At 46.7% G+C, this 23,888-nt stretch overlaps 2 long non-coding RNA genes across 8 annotated transcripts in view; both read right to left on the bottom strand.

The window, feature by feature from the left end:
* Positions 1-536: 536 nt before the first annotated feature.
* On the bottom strand, positions 537-5,605 carry LOC135968392 (uncharacterized). The gene is made up of 3 exons (XR_010583132.1): positions 5,272-5,605; positions 2,965-3,087; positions 537-634 (listed from the first exon to the last, which is right to left on the bottom strand). It is a non-coding gene; the product is annotated as an uncharacterized lncRNA (long non-coding RNA).
* A 308-nt stretch (positions 5,606-5,913) lies between these two features.
* Positions 5,914-23,888, bottom strand: part of LOC123570285 (uncharacterized) — a 52,847-nt gene continuing 34,872 nt past the window's right edge. For 2 of the 7 annotated variants that reach the window (XR_006694355.2, XR_006694357.2), the window contains exons 5-10: positions 21,662-21,783; positions 17,276-17,394; positions 14,861-14,902; positions 11,279-11,400; positions 10,359-10,449; positions 5,917-6,116 (exon numbers count right to left, since the gene is read on the bottom strand). This is a non-coding gene — a long non-coding RNA (uncharacterized lncRNA). Of the gene's footprint in view, positions 6,117-10,358; positions 10,450-11,278; positions 11,401-14,860; positions 14,903-17,275; positions 17,395-20,062; positions 20,179-21,661; positions 21,784-23,888 lie in introns of all 7 variants that reach the window. The other 5 variants (XR_006694358.2, XR_006694356.2, XR_012427955.1 and 2 more) reach the window with 5 other exon arrangements.

The raw sequence follows: 23,888 nt of genomic DNA, 5'->3' as shown, positions 1-23,888 counted from the left end.
AACCCCACCATCGTCCAAGTCTGATAAGCATGCTCTGCAAATGCATTACCAAGATCAGCATCAACTTCAACGTTGCTTTTCTCAAACCGTAACTCTCTAAAGAGAAGCGCTTTGTTTTCTTTCAGACAACAGAAAGCGCTTCCCTCCAGAGAGTCACAGCATGAAATCTTCTCGCTCCAGCACTCAGGGATTTTTGTTGAAATTTTCCTTGACCAGGTTAAGATGGACACAAAAATACAGATGCATTCATTAGCCCTGTTTGCCTATTTTCCGGAATCCAGCACATAAAGGACAATCTCCAGGCTCAGCAGGTTAGCCTTGCTCATCAAGGGGAATCCTCCTGAGTTTTGTCTCCAAGGAGAAAAAGCAATGCCCACTACACATACCTTATCTTTAACCCAGAGAATTGAGCTGGATTTCTAGAGAACAGCAATGGATTTTGAGTCATGGTCACTTGAGTTCCAGCACAGGGATACACAGTCATGATGGGAGCATCCAAAATGGAATCTAAATTTGCCGAGCGTGGTGGTACTCACCTGTAATGCCAGCTACTTAGGAGGCTGAGGCAGGAGAATTGCTTGAACCCGGGAGGCGGAAGTTGCAGTGAGATGAGTTCATGCTACTGCACTCCAGCCTGGGCGACAGAGCGAGACTCTCAGAAAAAAAAAAAAAAAGAATATACATTGTCGTACACACAAACATTCTCCAGGATAGAGCACTGCCTAGGCTGTAAAAGCTCCTCAATAACATTTGATACAGAAGTACGGGTGGGGTGCAGTGGCTCACACCTCTAATCCCAGCACTTTAGGAGTCGAAGGCGGGAAAATTACATGAGCTCAAGAGTTCAAAACCAGCCCGCCCAACAGGGCAAAACCTCATCTGCAAAAATACAAAAGATAGCCAGGTCTAGTGGTTCATGCCTGTAGACACGAATTCAGGAGGCTGAGGTGGGCAGTAGAGGCTGCAGTGAGTTGAGGTCACAAGACTGCACTCCAGCCTGGGCAACAGAGCCAGATTGTGTCTCAAAAAAAAAAATACACAAACAAAAACTCCAAAGTGATAAAGAGTATTCTCTGTGTGTAGAAGACTACTTTGTGTGTACGAATTATACACAGAAGATTATATGATGCCATGTATATATTTTGGAGACCCTGTCTCAAGAAAAACAAAGTTCCATATACTATATGCTCACATAAAGAATAATTCCCACATATTAGTGCTTGCTTTGACAGCACACATAAAAAATGAATGGAGCGACAGAGATTACCACGGCCCCTGCACGGAGGTGACGCCCAAATTCATGACGGGTCCCATATTCAAAATTAGGAAAAAAGGCCAAGTGTAGTGGCTCATGCCTGTAATCCCAGCACTTCGGGAGGCCTACGTCAGCAAATCACCTGAGGTCAGGAGTTTGAGAACACAGCCTGGCCAACATAGAGAAACTGTCTCTAAAAAAAACACACAGAAGACAAAATAACTGGCGTGCAGATAGGCGTCTGCAATGCCAGCTACTTGGAAGGCTGATGTTGCAGTGAGCTGAGATCGCACCACTGCAGTCCAGCCTTGGAGACACAGTGAGATTCTGACTCCAAAAAAAAAAGAGAGAATTGTTTGAACCCAAGAGGCAGAGATTGCAGCGAGCCGAGATCATGCTACTGCACTCCAAACTGGGTGACAGGGCAAGAGTGTCTCAACAAGTCAAAGACAGAAACAAAGAATGGGACTTGCGTTCTTCTTGCCTGTGCATGGGCACACTTAAGGAGACTAGGCTAGCCAACATGTGGAAACCCTGTCTCTACTGAAAAAATACAGAAATTAGCCGGACGTGTTGGTGGGCATCGATAATCCCAGGTACTTGGGAGGCTGAGGCAGGAGGATCACTTGAACCTGAGAGGAGGAGGTGGCCGTGAGCAGAGACTGTGCCACTGCACCTGGGCAAGAGCGAGATTCTATCTCAACAATAAATAAATAAATACAGAAAATAGCCGGGCGTGCTGGCTCATGCCTGTCATCCCAGCTGCTTGGGAGGCTGGGTCAGGAGAATGGCTTGAACCTGGGAGGCAAAAGGTGCAGTGAGCAGTGTTACTGCCAATGTAGTCCAGCCTGGGTCACAGAGCGAGACTGTCCCAAAAAAGAGGACCACTCGAGCCCAAGAGATCTAGGTTAAAAGTGCCACCGCACTCCAGCCTGGGCAATAGAGACCTCGTCTTAGAAAAAATCAAAACAGCCGGGTACTGTGGCTCACACCTGTAGTCCCAGGACTTTGGGAGGCCGAGGTGGGTGGATCACCTGAGGTCAGGAGTTCGAGACCAGCCTGACCAACATTAAGAAACCCCACCTCTACTAAAAATACAAAATCAGCTGGGTGTGGAAGGAGATGCCTATAATCCCAGCTACTTAGCAGGTTGAGGCAGGAGAATTGCTTGAGCCCGGTTGGCGGAGGTTGTGGTGAGCCGAGATTGCGCCACTGCACTCCAGCCTGGGCAACAAGAATGAAACTCCATCTCAAGAAAAAGAAAAAAGAAAAAAAAACCAAAAAACGAAAAACAGACGCCCACCATCATCCGAGTTTGATGACAAGCATTGCTCTGCAAATGCATGACCAAGATCAGCACCAACTGCAACGTGGCTTTCCCAAACGGTAACCCTCTAAAAGGAAGCACTTTCTTTTCTTTCAGACCACAGAAAGCGCTTCCCTCTAGAGGGTCACAGCCTGAGACCTTCTACCTCCAGCACCGTGGATTTTTTGTTGGACTCTTCCTTGCCTGGGTTAAAATGGACACAAATATTAAGATGCATGTATTTGCCCTGTTTGCACATTTTCTGGACTCCAGAACATAAACCCCTAAAAGGACCATCTCCAGTTCCTTCCTTCAAAGAATCAGCAGGTTAGCCTTGTTCATCAAGGGGCAATCCTCCCGAGTTTTGTTCCCAAAGAGGAAAAGCAATGCTGACTACACATACCTTATGTTTAACCAAGAGAACTGGGCTGGATTTCTAGAGAACACCAAGGGATTTTGAGCCAAGTGTTAGCTTGAGTTCCAAGACAGGAGCACACAGTCCCCATGGAGGCATCCAAAATGGAATCTAAGATGTGGAAGAATATACATTGTTGTAGGCACAAACATCCTGCAGGGTAGACCACAGGATACCCCCCGTAAAAGCTCTTCAGTAAAATCTAAGCAGAAACACACAAGTACTGGTGGGGCACGATGGCTCACACCACTAATCCCAGCACTTTAGGAGGCCACAGCGGAAGGATCACCTGAGCTAAGGAGTTCAAGACCAACCTGGGCAACATGGTGAAACCACATCCGTTAAAAAAAAAAAAAAAAAAAAAGGCCAGGTGTGGTGGTGCATGACTGCAGAGGCGGTGGTGGGAGCTGGAGGTTGCAGTGAGCCGAGATCGCACCAGTGCACGCCAGCCTGGGCGACAGAGGGAGACTCTGTCTCTAAAATGAATAAAATAATAATAATAATGATATATAAAAATTAGCCGGGTGTGGTGGCACATGCCTGTAATCCCAGCTGCTCGGGAGGCTGAGGCAGGAGAATCGCTTGAACTCAGGAGGCAGAGGTTGAAGTGAGTGAAGTTCCTGACACTGCACTCCAGCCAGGGCCACAGAGCAAGACTCTGTTCTAAAAAAGAGGGCCACTTGAACCCAAGAGATCTAGGTTGGAGGGGTCACCACACTCCAGCCTGGGCAACAGACACCCTGTCTTAGAAAAAAAAAAAAAAACAAACCCCACAAAACCCCAACATCCAAGTCTGATTATAAGCATGCTCTCTAAGATCAGTGTGAACCTCAACATGGCTTTTCTCAAAGAGTAATCCTCTAAAAGGAAGCGCTTTCCCTTCTTTCAAGCAACAGAAAGTGCTTCCCTCTAGACGGTCACAGCCTGAGCTCTTCTTGCTCCAGCACTGTGGGTTTTTTGTTGGAATTTTCCCTTCACCAGGTTAAAATGGACACAAAAATGAGGACGCATGTATTGGCCCTGTTTGCGTGATTTCTGGAATCCAGAACATAAACCCCTAAAAGGACCATCTCCAGTTCCTTGCTTCAAAGGCTCAGCAGGTTAGCCTTGTTCATCAAGGGACGATCCTCCTGAGTTCTGTCTACAGAAAAAGCAATGCCTACAACACATACCTTACGTTTAACCATGAGAATTAGGTTGGATGTCTAGAGAACAGCAATGGATTTTGAGCCAAGTGTTCACTTGAGTTCCAGGACGGGGCACACAGTCCTGATGGGAACATCCAAAACGGAATCTACGATGTTGAAGAATATACATTGTTGGCCGAGCGCAGTGGCTCACGCCTGTAATCCCAGCACTTTGGGTGGCTCACTTGAGGTCAGGGGTTTGAGACCAGCCTGGCCAACATGGTGAAACCCATTCTCTACAAAAAAATAAAATAAAAGTAGCCGGGCATGGTGACGGGTGCCTGTGATTCCAGTTACTCAGGAGGCTGAGGCAGGAGACTTGCTTGAACCCAAGAGGCAAAGGTTTGAGTGAGCCAAGGGTCCTGCCACTGTCCTCCAGCCTGAGTGACAGTGACACTCCGTCTCAAAACAAATAAATACATGAATAAATAACATGCAACTATTAGCCAGGTGTGGTGTGAGGCACCTATAATCCCAGCTACTCAGGAATGTGAAGCAGAAGAATCGCTTGAAACTGGGAGGCAGAGGTTGCAGTGAGCCGAGATCGCATCACTATACTCCAGCCTGGGTCACAGAGCAAGACCGTCTGAAAAAAGAGGACCATCTGAGCCCAAGAGACCTAGGTTGGAAGTGCCACCACACTACAGCCTGGGCAACAGAGACCCAGTCTTAGAAAAACAACAATAACAACCAAACAGGACCCCACCATCCTCCATGTCTGATTATAAGCCGTCTCTGCAGTTATTACCAAGATCAGCATCAACTTCAGCGTTGCTTTTCTCAAAACGGTAACACTCGAAAGGGAAGTGCGTTTTCTTTTAGGCAACAGAAAATTCTTCCCTTTGGAGAGTCACAGCCTGAGATCGTCTTGCTCCTACACTCTGGGATTTTTGTTAAAATTTTCCCTGACCAGTTTAACTGGACACAAAACATAAAGATGCATGTATTGCCCCTGTTTGCCTGTTTTCTGGAATCCAGAACATAAACCCCTAAAACGACCATCTCCAGTTCTTTGCTTCAAAGGCTCAGCAGGTTAGCCTTGTTCATCAAGGGACAACCCTCCTGAATTTTGTCCCCAAAGACAAAAAGCAATGCCCAATACACATACCTTATTAACCAAGAGAACCGGGCTGGATTTCTAGAGAACAGCAATGGGTGGAGAGCCAAGTGTTCACCTGAGTTCCAGCACAGGGACACACAGTCCTCATGCGAGCATCCAAAATGGAATCTAAGATGTTGAGGAGGCCGGGCATGGTGGCTCACGCCTGTAATGCCAGCACTTTGGGAGGCCGAGGCGGGTGGATCACCTGAGGTCAGGAATTCAAGACCAGGCCTGGCCAACATGGCAAAACTCTGTCTCTACTAAAAATACAAAACTTAGCTGGTTGTGCTGGTGGGTGTCTGTATCCCAAGTACTCAGGAAGCTGAGGCAGGAGAATCTCTTTAACCCGGGAGGCAGAGGTTGCAGTGAGCCTGGGTGACAGGGCAAGACTCAAAAATAAAAAGAAAGAAAGAAAGAATTTGGGTGAATGGTAAGAAGAAGAGCTGCCCATGCATCCCACCTGTTACTGGGGAGCCTCTTCTACGGTTCTCAAGGTTTTTGCGGACGTATCTGTGGTTTTGTCCCATGTGATGTTTATCACTGCCACTAAGACTCATCTTGTCTACAATAGTTTATTTCTTATAATAGCCACAGCAAACATTTCACAGCTTACCAGGCAACTGGCATTTAGATGCGAGGTGTCGCCTGTTGAAATGGTACTTTGGAATCATTAGCTGAAGAAAATAGTATAAACAGGGCAGCTGCAGTCAAAGAAGTCACGGGGGTTGGCCTTAGTGGGTGACGGTTGAATCCACTATACCATTCCTGCAGAGAAAGCAGGTCTATTCCGAGAAACCGTGGGAAGTCGTTGGAGAGAAAAATATTTCAGTGTCAAGGACAAGCAGATTAAACTAAAAAGACACAAACAGGAAAACAAGAAAATTGTTAATATGGGCATCCATTTGAGATTACAAATTAAGACCGGATAGACTTGAAGGCTTACTTACCTTTTTTTTTTTTTTTTTTTTTTTAAAGTCAGAGTCCAGCTCAGTTGCCCAGGATGGAGGGCAGTGGCACAATCTCAGCTCACTGCAACCTCTGCCTCTCAGGTTCAAGCCGTTCTCCTGCCTCCAGAGCAGCTGGGGTTACAGGTGCCCGCCACCACGCCCGGCTAATTTTTGTATTGTTAGTAGTGACGCGGTTTCACCATCTTGGCCAGGCTGGTCTTGAACTCCTGACCTAAGGCGATCTGCCTGCCTCGGCCTCCCACAGTGCTGGGGTTACAGGCATGAGGCACCATGCCCCGGCTACTTACTCTCTTAGTGAAGGAAATGATTTGGATTGATTACACTAAATTGATGGGAGGCCAATTTCAAATAACGAACCCAGATGGGGCCTCCGGAACCAGGTACCATGTAATCTATGTTTTTAAAGAGATGGGGTCTTGCTATGCTGGCCCAGGCTGGAGTGCTGTGGCTATTCAAAGGTGTGATCTGTGCATGGTATAGCCTGGAAATCAAACGACCCTCCGACCCCGGCATCTGCAGCGGCGTGATGCCTGGCCACGTCAACTATCTTTGAAATGGGTCATCAGGACGAGGTGGCTCACACGTGTAGGATCTCATAAGCTGCAGAGATGAGACGATCCTGGGCAAAAGACACCCCAACTCTACCGAACATTTAAAACTGAGCCAAGTGTGGTGGCACGCACTACTTGGGAGGCTGACTCAAGAGGGCCACTAGAGGCCGGGCGCGGTGGCTCAGGCCTGTAATCCCAGCACTTTGGGAGGCCAGGGAGGAGGACCACTTAAGGTCAAGAGTTGAGACCAGCCTGGCCAACATGGTGAAACCTTCCTTGTCTAAAAATACAAAAAGCAGGGCGTGATGGTGGGTGCTCATAATCCTAGCTACTTGCGAGGTTGAGGTGGGAGAATGTCTGGAACCTGGGAGCCTGTAGTTGCGGCAAGCGATCCTGCCCCCGTACTCCAGCCTGGGCGACAGAGTGAGACTCCGTCTCAAAAAATAATAAAATAAAAGATCACTTGAGCCCAAGAGATCTAGGTTGGAAGCGCCACCGCACTCCAGTCTGGGCAACAGAGACCCTGTCTTAGAAAAAAACACAACAAAAACAGAAGCCCAGCATCCTCCAAGTCTGATGGTAAGCATGCTCTGCAAATGTATTACCAAGATCAGCACCAACTTCAATGCTGCTTTACTCAAACCGTAATCCTCTAAAGGGGAGCGCTTTGCTTTCTTTCAGACAACAGAAAGTGCTTCCCTCTGGAGGGTCACAGCCTGACATACTCTTGCTTCAACACTGGTTTTTTGTTGTTGTTGGAATTTTTTTGACCAGGTCAAAATGGACACAAAAATAAAGATGCAGTTATTGGCCCTGTTTGCATATTTCCTGAAATCCAGAACGTAAACCCCTAAAAGGACCATCTCCAGTTCTTTGCTTCAAAGGCTCAGCAGCCTTTGAAGCAAAGGCTTAGCCTTGTTTATCAACGGACAATCCTCCTGAGTTTTGTCCCTAAAGAGAAAAAAAGCAATGCCTACTACATATACCTTATCTTTAACCAAGAGAATTGGGCTGGATGTCTAGAGAACAGCAACGGATTTTGAGCCAAGTGTTCACTTGAGTTCCAGCCTAGGGACACACAGTCCCAATGGGAGCATCCAAAATGGAATCTAAATTAGCCGGGCATGGTGGCGCACGCCTGTAATCCCAGCTACTCAGCAACCTGAGGCAGGAGGACTGCTTGAACCCAGGAGGCAGAGGTTGCAGTGAACCAAGATCATGCCATTGCACTCCAGTCTTGGTGACAGAGTGAGACTCTATCTCAGAAAAAAAAAAAAGAAAAGAATATACATTGTCATACACACATTCTCCAGGATAGACCACTGCCGAGGCTGTAAAAGCTCAATAAAATTTGAAAAGAAATACGCAGGTACAGGTGGGGTGCAGTGGCTCACACCTGTAATCCCAGCACTTTAGGAGTTGGAGGTGGGAGGATCACTTGAGCTCAGGAGTTCAAGACTAGCCTGGGTAACATGGTGAAACCTCATCTGTCCAAAAATACAAACGTTACCGCGTGTGGTGGTTAATGCCTGTAGAGACTAATTCAGGAGGCTGAGGTGGGAGGTAGAGGTCGCTATGAGCCGACGTCACGTCACAACACTGCACTCCAGCCTAGGTAATAGAGCCAGATTGTGTCTCAAAAAAATTTTTTAAAATACACAAACAAAAAACAACCCCGAAGTAATATGAGTATTCTCTGTGTTGGCCAGGTGCAGCAGCTCACGCCTGTAATCCCAGCACTTTGGGAGGCCGAGGCGGGTGGATCACAAGGTCAGGAGTTCGAGACCAGCCTGGCCAAGATGGTGAAACCCCATCTCTACTAAAAATACAAAAATTAGCTGGGCGTAGGCATGGGCGCCTGTAATCCCAGCTATTTGGGAGGCTGAGACACGAGAATCACTTGAACCCGGGAGGCGAAGCTTGCGGTGAGTCAAGATCTCACTACTGCACTCCAGCCTGGGCGACAAAGCGAGACTCTGTCTCAATAAAAAAAAAAAAAAAAAAAAAAAAAGTACTCTCTGTGTGTAGAAGACTATTTTGTGTGTATATAATTATATACAGAGGATTATATGAAATTAGACCCTGTCTCATAAAAAGGAAGTTCCATATACTGTATTCTCACATAAAGAATAATTCCTACACCTAAGTACTTGCTTTGACAGCACACATAAAAAATGAATGGAGTGACAAGAGATGACCACGGCCCCGGCCCAGAGGTGACACCCAAATTCATGATGGGTCCCATATTCAAAATTAGCAAAAAAGACCCACACTAAGGTCTTTAGGAGGCCCAAGCAGGCAATTCACCTGAGGTCTGGAGTTTGAGAACAGCCTGGCCAACATGGTAAAACCGTCTCTAAAAACATAGAAGACAAAATAACCAGTATGGGTGTACACCTCTGCAATCCCAGCCTGGGAAACACGTCGAGACTCTGACTCCAAAAGAAAAAGAGAATTGCTTGAACCCACGGGGTGGAGGTTGCAGTGAACCGAGATCACACTACTGCACTCCAGCCGGGGAGACAGAATGAGATTATCTCAATGAGTCAAAGACAGAAACAAAGAACAGGCTTTGCTCTCTTGTTGATGGTACCTGGGTTCACTTAAGGTCAGTCATTGGAGACCAGCCTGGCCAACATGGTGAAACCCCATCTCTATTAAAAATACAAAAATTAGCCGGTGTGGTGGCTCACGCCTGTAATCCCAGCTGCTCGGGAGGCTGGGTCAAAAGAATGGCTTGAACCTGGGAGGCAAAGGGTGCAATGAGCAGTGTTCCTGCCACTGTACTCCAGACTGTGTCACAGAGTGAGACTGTCCCAAAAAAGAGGACCACTTAAGCCCAAGAGATCTAGGTTAAAGTGCCACTGTACTCCAGCCTGGGCAACAGACACCCTGTGTTAGAAAAAAAAAACAGAACCGCACCATCAACCAAGCAAGCATGCCCTGCAAATGTATTACCAAGATCAGCATCAAGTGCAACGTGGCTTTTCTCAAACGGTAACCCTCTAAAAGGAAGCACTTTCTTTTCTTTCAGACCACAGAAAGCGCTTCCCTCTAGAGGGTCACAGCCTGAGATCTTCTACCTCCAGCATCGTGGATTTTTTGTTGGGATCTTCCTTGACCAGGTTAAAATGGACACAAAAATAAAGATGCACTTATTTGCCCTGTTTGCCTGTTTTCTGGAATCCAGAATATAAACCCCTAAAAGGACCATCTCCAGTTCCTTCCTTCAAAGAATCAGCAGGTTAGCCTTGTTCATCGAGGAGCAATCCTCCTGAGTTTTGTCTCCAAGAGAAAAAGCAGTACCTGCTAGATGTACCTATCTTTAACCAAGAGAATTGGGCTGGATTTCTAGAGAATAGCAATGGATTTTGAGCCAAGTGTTCGCTTGAGTTCCAGGACAGGGACACACGGTCCCCATGGAGGCATCCAAAATGGAATGTAACATATTGAAGAATATACATTGTCATAGGCACAAAGAACCTCCAGAGGGACTACAAGCTATACCATAAAAGCTCCCCAATAAAATCTGTGCAGAAATACACAAGCACAGGTGGGACACGGTGGCTCATACCTCTAATCACAGCACTTCAGGAGGCCGAGGTGGGAGAATCACTTGAGTTCAGGAGTTCAACACCATCCCGGGCAACATGGTGAAACTATGTCTGTACAAAAAATACAAAAGTTAGCCAGATGTGGTGGTGCACGCCTGTAGACAGCTATTCAGGAGGCCGAGGTGGAAGTTGGAGGTTGCAGTGAGCCGAGATTGCACCACTGCACTCCAGCCTGGGCAAAAGAGCAAGACTCTGTCTCAAAAATAAATAAATAAAACTACAAAAATTATAGGCACATGACTGTAATCCCAGTTGCTCAGGAGGCTGAGGCAAGAGAATCATTTGAAACCAGGAGGCAGAGGCTGCAGTGAGCAGAGTTCCTGACACTGCACTCCAGCCAGGGCCACAGAGCAAGACTCTGACCCAAAAAGAGGGCCCCTTGAACCCAAGAGATCTAGGTTTGAGAGGCCACCACACTCCAGCCTGGGCAACAGACACCCTGTCTTAGAAAACAAAACAAACATAAAACCCCACCATCATCCATGTCTGATGATAAGCATTCTCTGCAAATCTATTACCAAGATCAGCATCAACTTCAACGTTGCTTTTCTCAAAGAGTAATCCTCTGAAGGGAAGCGCTTTCTTTCCTTTCACACAAGATAAAGTGCTTCCCTCTAGAGGGTCACAGCCTGAGATCTTCTTGCTCCAGCACTCTGGATTTTTTGTTGGAATTTTCCTTCACTGGGTTAAAATGGATACAAAAATAAAGATGCATTTATTGGCCCTCTTTGCCTGTTTTCTGGACTCCAGAACATATACTCCTAAAAGGACCATCTCCAGTTCCTTGCTTCAAAGGCTCAGCAGGTTAGCCTTGCTCATCAAGGGGCAATCCTCCTGAGTTTTGTCTCCAAAGAGAAAAAGCAATGCCCAATACACATACCTTATCTTTACCAAGAGACCCGGGCTGGATTTCTAGAGAACAGCAATGGATGGAGAGCCAAGTGTTCACTTGAGTTCCAGGACAGGAGCACACAGTCCCAGTGGGAGCCTCCAAAATGGAATCTATGATGTTAAAGAATATACATTGTTGTACACACAAGTTGTACACACAAACATCCTCCAGGATAGACCACAGGCTTGGTCATAAAAACTCCTCAATACAATTTGAACAGAAATACACAACTACAAGTGAGGCATGGTGCCTCACACCTCTAATCACAGCACTTTAGGAAGCCACGACGGGAGGATCACCTGAGCTCAAGAGTTTGAGACCAGCCCCGGCAACATGGTGTAACCCCATGTGTACAAAAAATACAAAAGTGAGCCAGGTGTGGTGGTGCACGCCTGGAGACACTAATTCAGCAGGCTTAGGAGGGAGGTGGCAGTCGCAGTAAGCCGAGATTACACAACTGCATTCTACACTGGGTGACACAGCCAGAGCTTGTCTCACAAACAAATAAACTAACAACACTCACACACACACATGCAAACAAACAAAAAAATGCCCAAAGTGATGTGAGTATTCTCTGTGTGTAGAAGAGTATTTTGCATGTATATGATATCATATACATGATAAGAATATATAATGGCCAGGCACGGTGGCTCACACCTGCAATCCTAGCACTTTGGGAGGCTGAGGCAGGCAGATCACCCGAGGTCGGGAGTTCAAGACCAGCCTGACCAACATGGTGAAACCCTGTCTGTACTAAAAATACAAAAAATTATCCAGGCGTGGTGACACATGCCTGAAATCCCAGCTACTCGGGCGGCGGAGGCAGGAGAATCACTTGAACCCGGGAGGCGGAGCTTGCAGTGAGCCGAGATCGCACCAGTGCACTACAGCGTGGCAACATAGCAAAACTCCATCTCAGAAAAAAAAAAAAAAAAAGAAAGAAAAAGAAAAAAGAAAAATGCCAACATTAGCCAGGCATGGTGTCAGGTGCCTAGAATGCCAGACAGTCAGGAATCTGAGGCAGGAGAAATGCTTGAAACTGGGAGGTGGAGGTTGCAGTGAGTTGAAATAATGTCACTGCACTCCAGCCTGGGTCACAGACTAAGGCTCTATCCCAAAAGAGAGGACCATTTGAGCCCAAGAGAGCTATGTTGGAAGTGCCGCCGAGCGCGGTGACTCATGCCTGTAATCCCAGCACTTTGGGAGGCCAAGACGGGCAGATCACGAGGACAGGAGATCGAGACCATCCTGGCTAACACGGCGAAACCTTGTCTCTACTAAAAATACAAAAAATGAGCTGGGCGAGGTGGCGGCGCCTGTAGTCCCAGCTACTTGGGAGGCTGAGGCAGGAGAATGGCATGAACCCGGGAGGTGGAGTTTGCAGTGAGCCGAGATCGCGCCACTGCACTCCAGCCTGGGTGACAGAGCACGACTCCATCTCAAAAAAAAAAAAAAAAAAGGAAGTGCCACCACATCCACCACATTCCAGCCTGGGCAACAGAGATACCGTCTTAGAAAAAAAACAAAAAACAAAAAACAGAACTCCACCTTCATCCGAGTCTGATGATAAGCATGCTCTGCAAATATATTACCAAGATCTGCATCAACTTCAACATTGCTTTTCTCAGAGAGTAACCCTCTAAAGGGAAGCGCATTCTTTTCTTCCAGACAACAGAAAGTGCTTCCCTCTAGAGGGTCACAGCCTGAGATCTTCTTGCTCCAGCACCCTGGGTTTTTTGTAGAAATTTTCCTTGACCAGGTTAAAATGAACACAGAAATAAAGATGAATGTATTGGCCCTGTTTGCCTGTTTTCTGGAATCCAGAACATAAACCCCTAAAAGGACCATCTGCAGTTCTTTGTTTCAAAGGCTCAGCAGGTTAGCCTTGTTCATCAAGGGCCAATCCTCTTGAGTTTTGCCTCCAAAGAGAAAAAGCAATACCTACTACACATATCTTATATTTCACCAATAGAATTTGGCTGGATTCCTAGAGAACAGCAATGGATTTTGAACCAAGTGTTCACTGGAGTTCCAGCACAGGGACACACAGTCCTCACAGGAGCATCCAAAATGAAATCTAAGATGTTGAAGAGGCCTGACATGGTGGCTCACGCCTGTAATCCCAATGCTTTGGGAGGCTGAGGCAGGTGGATCACCTGAGATCAGGAGTTCAAGACCAGCCTGACCAACATGGTGAAACCCCGTCTCTACCAAATAAAAAAACTGAGCCGGGCATGGTGGCGCATGTCTGTAATCCCAGCTACTTGGGAGGCTGAGGCAGGAGGGGGAAGAACCCAGGAGGGGAAGTTGAAGTGAGCCAAGATTGTGCCACTGCACTCCAGCCTGGGCGACAGAGTGAGACTCCGATTTAAAACAAAACACAAAACAGAAACCCGCCATCATCCAAATGTGATAAGCATGCTCTGCAAACATATTACCAACATCAGCATCAACTTCAACGTTGCTTTACCCAAACCGTAACGCTCCAAAGGGATGCGCCTTCTTTTTTTTTCACATAAAAGAAAGTGCATCCCTCTGGAGAGTCACAGCCTGAGACCTTCTTGCTCCAGCACCGTGGGTTTTTGGTTTAAATCTTCCTTCGCTGGGTTAAAATGGACAGAAAAATAAAGATGCATTTATTGGGCCTATTTACATGTTTTCTGGAACCCAGAGCATAAACCCCTAAAACAACCATCTCCGGTTCCTTGCTTGAAAGGCTCAGCAGGTTATTCTTGTTCATTGAGGGACAATCCTCCTGAGTTTCATCTCCAGAAAGAGAAAGCAATGCCTAGTATGCATACTTTATATTTAACCAAAAGAATTGGGCTAGATTTCTAGAGAACAGCAATGGATTTTAAGCCAAGTGTTCACTTGAGTTCCAGGACAGGGACACTCCAGGATAGACCACAGGCGAGGCCATAAAAACTCCTCAGTAAAATCTGAACAGAAATACACAAGTACAGGTGGGGCAGGGTGGCTCACACCTCTAACCCCAGCACTTTAGGAGGCTGACGTGGGAGGATCACTAGAGCTCAGGAGTTAGAGTCCAGCCTGGGGAACATGGTGAAACCTCATCAGTACCAAAAACACAAAACTTAGCCAGGTGGTGGTGCCTCCCTGTAGACACTAATCCAGGAGGCTGAGGTGGCAGGTGGAGGTTGCAGTGAGCCGAGATCTCACCACTGCACTCCAGCCTCGGCGATATAGCCAGGCCCCGTCTCATAAAAAGCAGAACAAAATACACAAGTAAAAACAACTCCAAAGTGATATGAGTGTTCTCTGTGTGTAGAAGACTATTTTGTGTGTATAATTATATATAGAACATTATATGATGAAATGTATATCATATAGTTTTGAGACCCTGTATCAAAACAAAAAAAAAATGAAGTTCCATATACTATATGCTCACATAAAGAATAATCCCTACATATTGGTGCTTTGACAGCACACATAAAAAAATGAATGAAATGACAGAGATTACCACAGCCCCCGCAAAGAGGTGACACCCAAAGCCATGATGGGTCCCATATTCAAAATTAGGAAGAAAGGCCCAAGTATAGTGGCTCATACCTGTAATCCCAGCACTTCGGGAGGCCTAGGTCGGTGAATCACCTGAGGATTCAAGAACAGCCTGGTTAACATGGTGAAACTGTGTCTAAAAATACATACATATAAATCACTGGTATGGGGGTACGTGTCTGCAATCCCAGCTACTTGGAAGGCTGAGGTTGCAGTGAGCTGAGATCGCACCTCTGCAGTCCAGCCTGGGACACACAGTGAGACTCTGTCTCCAAAAAAAAAAGAGTATTTCTTGAGCCCAGGAGGCAGGTTGCAGTGAGCCAAGATCACACTACTGCACTCCATCTCGGGTGACAGAGCAAGACTGTCTCAAATAGTCAAAGACAGAAAAAAAGAATAGGCCTTGCCCTCTTCTTGATTGTGCATGGGCTCGCTTAAGGTCTGGAGGTGGAGACCAGGCTGGCCAACATGTTGAAACCCTGTATCTACAAAACAAACAAAACAAAAAAACTAAAAAACACAAAAATTAGCCGGGTGTGGTGGTGTGCACCTGTAATCCCAGCTACTCAGGAGGATGAGGCAGGAGAATTGCTTGAACGTGGGATTGTGCCACTGCCCTCCAGCCTGATGGACAGAGCAAGACTCGGTCTCAAAAATCAATGAATAAATAAATAAATAATAAAAATACAAAAATTAGCCAGGCGTGGTGGCTCACATCTGCGATCTCAGCTACTGGGGAGGCTGACTCAGGAGAATGGCTTGAATCCGGGAGGTGGAGGGTGTGGGGAGGAAAGTTCCTGCCACTGCACACTCCAGCCTGGGTCACAGAGCAAGACTCCATCTCAAAAAAGAGGACTGCCAGGTGCGGTGGCTCACGCCTGTAATCCCAGCACTTTAGGAGGCCGAGGCGGGTGGATCATGAGGTCAGGAGTTTGAAACCAGCCTGGCCAACATGGTGAAACCCTATCTCTACTAAAAATACAAAAATTAGCTGGGTGTGGTGGCAGGCACCTGTAGTCCCAGGTACTTGGGAGGCTGAGGCAGAAGAATTGCTTGAACCCGGGAGATGAGCTTGCAGTGAGATCACACCAGTGCACTCTAGTCAGGGTCACAGAGCAAGCCTCCACCTCAAAAAAAGAGGACCATTTGAGCCTAAAAGATCTTCGTTGGAAGTGCCACCCTACTCCAGCCTGGGCAAGAGAGACCCTGTCATAGAAAAAAGCCAAAACAAAAACAGAAACCCACCATCATCCAAGTCTGATGGTAAGCATGCTCTGCAAATGTATTACCAAGATTAGCATCAACTTCACCATTGCTTTTCTCAAACCGTAATCCTCTAAAAGGATGCACTTTCTTCTCTCTCAGACGACAGAAAGCGCTTCCCTCTAGAGGGTTAGAGCCTGAGATCTTCTTACTCCAGCACTGTGGATTTCTGGTTGGAATTTTCCAGGACCAGGTTAAAATAGAGACAAAAATAAATATTCATTTATTGCCCCTGTTTGCATGTTTTCTGGAATCCAGAACATAAACCCCAAAAGGACCATCTCCAGTTCCTTGCTTCAAAGAATCAGCAGGTTAGCCTTGTTCATCAAGGGTCAATCCTCCTGAGTTTTGTCTCTAGAAAGAAAAAGCAATGCCTACTACACATACCTTATATTTAACCATGAGAACTGGGCTGGAATTCTAGAGAACAGCAATGGATTTTCAGCCAAGTGTTCACCTGAGTTCCAGCACAGGGACCCACAGTCCTGATCTGAGCAGTCAAAATGGAATCTACAATGTTGAAGAATATACATTGTTGCACACATGAACATCCTCCAGGATAGACAACAGGCGAGGCCTTAAAAGCTCCTGAAGAAACCATGTCTCTACTAAAAATACAAAACTAGCCAGGCATGGTGGCGCAGTCCTATAATCCCAGCTATGTGGGAGGCTGAGGCAGAAGAATCACTTGAACCCAGGAGGCGGAGGTTGCAGTGAGCCGAGATCGTCCCGCTGCACTCCAGCCTGGGCAACAGAGACCCTGTCTTAGATAAAAAACAAAAGAAAAACAAAACCCCAACATCATCCAAGTCTGATAATAAGCATGCTCTGCAAAGATATTACGAAAATCAGCATCAACTTCACCGTTGCTTTTCTCAGACCGTAAGCCTCTAAAAGGAAGCACTTTCTTTTTATTCAGACAACAGAAAGTGCTTCCCTCAAGAGGGTCACAGCCTGAAATCTTCTTGCTCCAACGCCGTGGATTTTTTCTTGGAATTTTCTTTTACCAGGTTAAAACGAACACAAAAATAAAAGATGCATTTATTGACCCTGTTTGCATGTTTTCTGGAACCCAGAATATAAACCTCTATAAGGACCGTCTCCAGTTCCTTGCTTCAAAGGTTCAGCACGTTAGCCTTGTTCAAGGGGCAATCCTCCTGAGTTTTGTCCCCAAAGAGAAAAAGCAATGCCTACTATACGTACCTTGTATTTAGCCAAGACAATTGGGCTGGATTTTTAGAGATCAATGGATTTTCAGCCAAGTGTCACTTGAGTTCCAGCACAGGGACACACAGTCCCGATGGCAGCATCCAAAGTAGAATCTACAATGTTCAAGAACATACAAGGTTATGTTCTTGACATAACAGGGACACACAGTCACGAAGGGAGCATCTGAAATGGAGTCTATGATGTTGAAGAATATACACTGTCGTATGCCCAAACACGCTCCAGGGTAGACCACAGGCTAGGACGCAAAAACTCCTCAATAAAATTTGAACAGAAATACACAAGTACAAATGGGGCCCGATGGCTCAGACGTCTAATTCCTCAACCTTTAGGAGGCCCAGGCGGGAGGATCACCTGCTTCAGGAGCTCGAGACCTGTGCCGACAACATGGTGAAACCCATGTGTACAAAAATTACAGAAGTTACCAAGTGTGGTGGTGCATGCCTGTAGACACTAATTCAGCAGGTTTACGTGGGAGGTGGGGGGTGCAGTAAGCCAAGATCGCACCACTATACTCCATCTTGGGTGACAGAGGCAGACACTGTCTCAAAAAAAACCACACATACACACACACACCCCCAGAGTGGTATCAGAGTATTCTCTCTGTTTAGAAGAGTATTTTGTGTGTATATTTTATATATATATAAGAATATAAAGTGAAATATACATCATGTATTTTTGAGACCCTGTTCCAAATATTGTATGCTTATAGGAGGAATAATTCCTACATGTAAGTGCTTGCTTTGGCAGTACACATAAAAACATTTAAATGACACAGAATACCCTGGTCCCTGCACAAAGGCGACACCCAAGTCCATGATGGTCTCATATTCATCTATTTATTTATATTTATTTAGTTAGTTATTTTGGACAGAGTCTCGCACTGTTGCCCAGGCTGGAATGTAATGGTGCGATCTCTGCTCACCATAACCTCCACCTCCCGGGTTCAAGTGAATTCTCCTGCCTCAACCTCCTGAGTAGCTGGGATTACAGGTGCGTGCCACCACACCCGGCTATTTTGTGTATTTCTAGTAGAGACGGGGTTTCACTATGTTGGCCAAGCTGGTCTTGAATTGCTGACCTCATGATCCGCCCGCCTTGGCCTCCCAAAGTGCTGGGATTACAGGCATGAGCCATCACGCCCGGCCTATATTTATTTTTAATTAATAAATTTATTTTATGAGACTGAATCTCGCTCTGTCACTCCTGGGTTCAGGCAATTTTCATGCCTCAGCCTCCATAGTAGCTGGGATTACAGGTGGGCACCACCACGCCCGGGTAATTTTTGTATGTTTAGTACTAACGGGGTTTCACCATGCTGGCCAGACTGGTCTCGAACAACTGACCTCAGGTGATCCTCCTGTCTCAGCCTCCCAAAGTGCTGGAATTACTGGCGGAAGTCACCATACCCAGACTAGTCCCATATTTAAAATTAGGAAAAAGCAAAAGATGCCCACATTTAAACAGCAACGTCCAAGTACATCTCAAATACATTGTTTATCTGAAATACAAATTTAACTGGGGGCCGGGTGTGAACCAAATAACATTCCTTACTTTCTTCTTGTCTGTGCATGGGTTAATATTCACATGTAGTCCCAGCTACTAAGGACTGGGGAGGGGCAGAGGCAGGAGGATCTAAGCCCATTTTAGCCTGGGTGGCATAGTGAGACCCCCGTCTCGTTGCATAGATGACCTGGTCATGCACCCAAGATTTCAGCTTCATTTCCCCAATGAAAACTCAAACTCATGCACTCCACCTCTGTACTCCTGCTAAGCAGTGCACATCCCATCTGTAAGGGACACTGAGGTCCCCTTCAACTCTACCCGACCCCACGTGAGAGTCTATAAACCAGTGCCCGAATAATTTCCATGTAGGAAAAGTCGTTGACAGCCAGGCGTGAGGGCTCACACCTAGCACTTTGGGAGGCTGAGGCAGATGGACCAATTGAGGTCAGGAGTTCCAGACCAACCTGGCCAGCATGGCGAAACCCTGTCTCTATTAAAAATACAAAAATTAGCCGGGCATGGTGGCGCACTGTTGTAGTCACGGGAGGCTGAGGCAGGAGAATCACTTGAACCCGGGAGGCAGTGGTTGCAGTGAGCTGAGATCACACTACTGCACTCCAGCCTGGGCGACAGAATGAGACTCTGTCTCAAAAAGTAAATAAATAAATAAATAAAAGGTGTTGAGGGCTGGAAGAACACGCATCGCTCACTATGGCAACAAGAAGAGCTGCTGAACATTCCACCTGTTACTAGGGAGCCCCTTCTAGGGTCCTCAAGGTTTTTGTGAAAATAACTGTGGTTTTGTCGCATGCTACATTTATCACCATGACTGAGATTCCTCTTGCCTACAACAGTTTCTTTTTTCTTCCTTTTTTTTTTTTTTGAGACAGAGTCTCGCTCTCTCACCCAGGCTGGAGTGCAGTGGCATGATCTCAGCTCACTGCAACCTCCGCCTCCCAGGTTCAAGTGATTCTTCTGCCTCAGTCTCCCAACTAGCTGGGATTACAGGCACCCGCCATCATGCCCAGCTAATTTTTTTTGTACTTTTGTAGAGATGGGGTCTCAACCATGTTGGCCAGGCTGGTCTCAAACTCCTGACCTCAGGTGATCCACCCATCTCGGCCTCCCAAAGTGCTGGGATTACAGACGTGAGCCACCACGCCCAGCCAACAGTTTCTTATATTAGCCACAGCAAACATTGGACATCTTACCAAGTAACTGGCATTTAGATGCAAGGTTTAGCCCATTGGATGGTACCTCGGAATCGTCACCCAAAGAGAACAGGATGAACATGGCAGCTGCAGTCCAAGAACTCACTGGGGTTGGCATTAGTGGGTGAGGGTTGAATCGACTACACCCTTCCTGCAGAGAGTCTATTCCGAGAAATGATGGCAAGTTATTGGGGAAAAACAAATTTCAGTGTTACGGACAAGCAGATTAAACTAAAAAGACATGAGTGAACAGGAACAAAAAGAAATTGTACCAATACGGACATCCATTGTGGATTACGGAATAGACTGGAGACACTTGGAGGATTACTCACTCTCTTAATGAAGGAAACATGGTTTGGATTGATTACACTAAAATGATGGGAGGACATTGTATGACATGACCAACTCAAATTAAGTCTGTGGGACCAGGTGTCATGTAATCTATGTTTTAAAAGAAATGGGATCTTGCTATGTTGGCCCAGGCCGGAGTGCAGTGGCTATTCAAAGGTGTGATAGTTGGGCAAGTCAACTATCTTTGAAATGGATCATCAGGACAAGGTGGCTCACACCTGTAGGATCGCTTGAGCTCAGGAGTTGAGACCGTCCTCTACCAAAAATTAACTCCTGAGCCAAGTGTGGTGGCAGGCCCCATGTAATCTCAACTACTTGGGAGACTGACTCAAGAAGACCACTTGAGGCTGGGCACGGTGGCTCAAGCCTGTAATCCCAGCACTTTGGGAAGCCAGGGAGGCAGATCACTTGAGGTCAGGAGTTGAGACCAGCCCAACAAACATGGTGCAACCCCATCTCTGCTAAAAATACAAAAATTAGCACGACATGGTGATAGGTGCCTGTAATCCCAGCTACTTGGGAGGCTGAAGTGGCAGAACCACTGGAACCTGGGAGGTGGAGGTTGCAGTGAGTGGAGACCGTCCTACTGCACTCCAGCCTGGGTCACAGAGCCAGATTCCATCTCTGAATGAATGAATGAATGAATGAATGAATGAATGAATGAATAGAGGATCACTTGGACCCAAGAGAGCACGGTTGGAACTGCCACCGCACTCCAGCCTGGGTCACAGAGCCAGATTCCATCTCTGAATGAATGAATGAATGAATGAATGAATGAATGAATGAATAGAGGATCACTTGGGCCCAAGAGAGCACGGTTGGAACTGCCACCGCACTCCAGCCTGGGCAACAGAGACCCTGTCTTGGAAAAAAAAAAAAGAACAAAATCAGAAGCCCACCGTCATCCGATTCTGATGATAAGCATGCTCTGCAAGATCAGCATCAACTGCAATGTTGCTTTTCTCAAACCGAAACAGTCCAAAGGGAAGCACTTTCTTTTCCTTCAGACAACAGAAAATACTTCCCTCTGGAGGGTCACAGCCTGAGATCTTCTGGCTCCAGCACCCTGGGTTTCTTGTTGGAATTTTCCTTGACCAGTTTTAAATGGACACAAAAATAAAGACGCATTTACTGGCCCTGTTTGCATGTTTTCTGGAATCCAGAATAAAACCCCACTAGAAGGACCATCTCCAGCTTCTTGCTTCAAAGGCTCAGCAGGTTAGCCTTGTTCATCAAGGGACAATCCTCCTGAGTTTTGTTCCCAAAGAGAAAAAGCAGTGCCTGCTAGACATACCTTATCTTTAACCAAGAGAATTGGGCAGGATTTCTAGAGAACAGCAATGGATTTTCAGCCAAGTGACACTTGAGTTCCAGCACAGGCACACATAGTCCCCACGGGGGCACCCAAAATGGAATCTAAGATGTGGAAGAATATACATTGTTATACACACAAACCTCTTCCAGGACAGACCACAGGCGATGCTGTAAAAGCTCCTTGATTTTTTTTTTTTTTTTTTTTTTTTTTTTTTTTTGAGACGGAGTCTCGCTCTGTCGCCCAGGCTGGAGTGCAGTGGCGCGATCTAGGCTCACTGCAAGCTCTGCCTCCTGGGTTTACGCCATTCTCCTGCCTCAGCCTCCTGAGTAGCTGGGACTACAGGCGCCCGCCACCGCGCCCGGCTAATTTTTTTTGTATTTTTAGTAGAGACGGGGTTTCACCGTGGTCTCGATCTCCTGACCTTGTGATCCGCCCGCCTCGGCCTCCCAAAGTGCTGGGATTACAGGCGTGAGCCACCGCGCCCGGCCTAAAAGCTCCTCGATTAAAAAAATACGCAAGTACCGATTGGGTGCAGTGGCTCACATCTCTAATCCCAGCACTTCAGGATGCCAAAGTGGTAGGATCATTTGAGCTCAAGAGTTCAAGACAAGCCTGGGCTACACGGTGAAACTTCGTCTGTACAAAAAATGCAAAAGTTAGCCTGGTGTGGTGGTGCATGCCTGTAGACACTAATCCAGGAGGCTGTGTTGGTAGGTGGAGGTTTCAGTGAGCCGAGATCGCACCACTACACTCCAGCCTTGGCAATATAGCCAGGCTGTGTCTCGAAAGAATTAGAAAACACACACACACACACACACACACACACACACACACACATACAACCTCCAAGTGATATTCTCCTGCCTCACCCTCCAGGGTAGCTGAGACTACAGGTGTGCGCCACCACACTCGGCTAATTTTTTATATTTTTAGTAGAGACATGGTTTCACCATGTTGGCCAGTCTGGTCTCGTCCTCCTGACCTCAGGTGATCCACCCGCCTCGGCCTCGCAAACTGCTGGGATTACAAGCGCAATCCACAGCACCTGGCCATACGTCATATATTTTTGAGACCCTGTCTCAAAAGAAAGTTCTATATACTATATGCTCACAGAATAATTCCTACATATAAGTCCTTGCTTTGTCAGCACACATGAAAAATAAATGGGGCCGGGCGCGGTGGCTCAAGCCTGTAATCCCAGCACTTTGGGAGGCCGAGACGGGCGGATCACGAGGTCAGGAGATCGAGAGACCATCCCGGCTAACACGGTGAAACCCCGTCTCTACTAAAAAATACAAAAAAAAAAAACTAGCCGGGCGAGGTGGCGGGCGCCTGTAGTCCCAGCTACTCGGGAGGCTGAGGCAGGAGAATGGCATAAACCCGGGAGGCGGAGCTTGCAGGGAGCTGAGATCCGGCCACTGCACTCCAGCCTGGGTGACAGAGCAAGACTCCATCTCAAAAAAAAAAAAAAAAAAAATGGAATGACAGAGATTACCATGGCCCCTGCATAAAAGTGACACCCAAATTCATGACGAGTTTCAGATTCAAAATTAGTAAAAAAAAAAAGGCCGGGCACAGTGGCTCAGGCCTGTAATCCCAGCATTTTGGGAGGCCAAGTTGGGCGGATCACCTGAGGTCGGGAGTTGAGACCAGCCCCGCAAACTGTGCTAAAAATACAAAAACTGGCAGGTCATGGTGGTGAGCATTTGTAATCCCAGCTACTTGTGACATGGACGCTGGAAGTGCCACCGCACTCCAGCCCGGGCAACAGAGACCCTGTCTTAGAAAAACCCAAAACCAAAATAGAACCCCACCATGTCCAAGCCTGATGATAAATATGCTCTGCAAATGTATTACCAAGATAAACCTCAACTTCAACACTGCTTTTCTCAAACCGTAATTCTCAAAAGGGAAGCGCTTTCTTTTCTTTCGACAACAGAAAGTGCTTTCCTTCGTAGAGTCACAGCCTGGGATGTTCTTGCTCCAGCACTCTGGGTTTCGTGGTGGAATTTCCTTTGATCATGTTTAAATGGACAGAAAAATAAAGATGCATTTAGCGGCCCTGTTTGCATGTTTTCTGGAATCCAGAATAAAACCCCCGAAAAGGACCATCTCCAGTTCTTTGCTTTAAAGGCTCAGCAGGTTAGCCTTGTTCATCAAGGGACAATCCTCCTGAGTTTTGTTCCCAAAGAGAAAAAGCAATGCC

The sequence above is a fragment of the Macaca fascicularis genome, chromosome 19, assembly GCF_037993035.2.
Source record: "Macaca fascicularis isolate 582-1 chromosome 19, T2T-MFA8v1.1".
Lineage (NCBI taxonomy): Eukaryota > Metazoa > Chordata > Mammalia > Primates > Cercopithecidae > Macaca > Macaca fascicularis.
The sequence above is the reverse complement of the archived record's forward strand: the minus strand, read 5'-3'. Positions and strand labels throughout refer to the sequence as shown.